Source organism: Saccoglossus kowalevskii, chromosome 14, assembly GCF_978046115.1.
Source record: "Saccoglossus kowalevskii chromosome 14, keSacKowa6.1, whole genome shotgun sequence".
NCBI classification, from domain to species: Eukaryota; Metazoa; Hemichordata; class Enteropneusta; family Harrimaniidae; genus Saccoglossus; species Saccoglossus kowalevskii.
The window spans coordinates 10,340,483-10,342,392 of NC_140654.1; the positions used below are offsets into that span (position 1 = coordinate 10,340,483).

General features: G+C 38.3%; 1 long non-coding RNA gene across 1 annotated transcript; it reads right to left on the bottom strand.

Annotated features, from left to right (window-relative positions):
* Window positions 1-1,542, bottom strand: LOC144359626 (uncharacterized). Its single transcript, XR_013422062.1, has 2 exons — window positions 1,456-1,542; window positions 1-237 (listed from the first exon to the last, which is right to left on the bottom strand). It is a non-coding gene; the product is annotated as an uncharacterized LOC144359626 (long non-coding RNA).
* Window positions 1,543-1,910: the final 368 nt, after the last annotated feature.

Consider the following 1,910-nt stretch of genomic DNA (forward strand, 5'->3'; position numbering starts at 1 on the left):
TTTCTGTTGAAATCTCTAATATTTTGAACACTTGCCGTTCTACTCTTCACAATATCAGCCATGTTTTCTTTCAAAATGGTGTGGTCGTTGTGGCACAGATGTACGCCCTCACCGTCGCCAACGTATACTGCCCAGTGGTTAAACCATTCGTGGTCAGGGTGGTCTCGAATCTCAATAATATCTCCTTCTGTTAGACTGAGATCTGCATTGGTCATAGTCGTCATGATAATGTATTGCCTAGGTTACAAGTAACAGAGATAAATTACGTATGACATGTTACCACTATATAAACAATAACAACACATTTAGATCAAAGAAGCTGATAACATACCAATACCATAACACAATATTTAAAGAGGGGGAGTCGTCACCTGCCCTTGTGTCATATGGCCATAGCGTCTCATTGTTTACAAATAAGCGTCTACCCATGAGCCTTTGCGTTTTAGTGTTTGTTGTTATTGCTTGGGACTCAATTCACGCGCGTGCACAGGTGACCACCCTACCGCATTAATATAATGTTGTCGATTTTAAGTTTTAATTCATAATCGTTATTTTTAATGGAACACGCGTACACAACGTGATATTTCATATTAAATGATTACTAACACATTGGTTATATCATGGACCTACCATGGTCCATGGTTATATTATATGCTATTAAATGAGTCCGCTTAATCCACGAATCCTTATTACACTGAGTGTATGTTAAAGCGGGAGTGTCATCACCTCCGCACGCGCGCGAATTGAGTCGCTAGCGACGATAACACACGCTAGAAACGCAAAGGGTCATGGGTAGACGCATGTTTGTAAATAATGACACGCTATCACCATCTGACGCATGCGCAGGTGATGACTCTCCCGCTTTAAGTAGTCATTCGTCTAACAGTTCACTATTGAAATCGCACAATTGCAGTTTCCTGTCCCCATAGTGTCATAATCTTGTAGGAACAGTGTAGTTATATATCACTGTTTACACTGTGTTTACGATAACGTTCCTAGGATTAACCCGATACACGTCAAATATCCTTGACTTTAAAACAAATAGCATAACTTAAACGTCTGGAACTTTCGCCGCCGCCGCGGTTTTATAACTAAAACTTCATATACTTAATTTACAACTACTTCGTGGAAAACAATTAAGATATATATGAACCTAACACTGACAACTAGCAAAATTGTGACTAAAACTGACAAATTAACTTGAAATCTGGTCTTGAATCATCGAAACTGGTGGAATTACGTGTGTTAGCAAATTTAGGCAAATGAATATTAAAAAAAAAAAAGGTCGTCGTTTTTATAGCATTTGTGCTTTGGGGTTCGCTTATGACTCGCCTTGACTTAACCGACGATTGACATTGACAGCGCTGGACATGCTCATGGTACTGCAACAATAACGTTACTATTCAATTAACCTAGATTATACTCGATCTTAAGTTAAGAATAACAGATATTTACCAAATTATTGTAGACGGCTGTTCTCCGTAATAACCTCAAGTCTCACTCGGCTGGTGTTAGCGAATGACGTTTATAATTCACGTGTTTACCTAAAAAGCCGGTAGTCATAAATTTGGAAAGCGGGCGTGTAAATGTGTGACTCGTAGGTCAACCATAATAATATTGAATATTTTATGAGTTGGTTGCTAGGTGGAGGAAGTATTTAAAGATAGACAGTACTGATAAAACATTGTTTAAATACGTGATGTCATCACTTGAAGCCTGGCAGCAAGCAGAGCACTTCCTGTTGTCCAGCCACGTCAACCCTTATAACAGCTTACCTTTTGAACCAAAACACAATTTGGGAAATCAATAAGCAGAAGAATATATTCATAGATACTTAAGGATGCTTTGCAGATTATACATTTTACTATTGATGAGATGTGTACATAGGTTGCGCAAGTGATTATTAAACA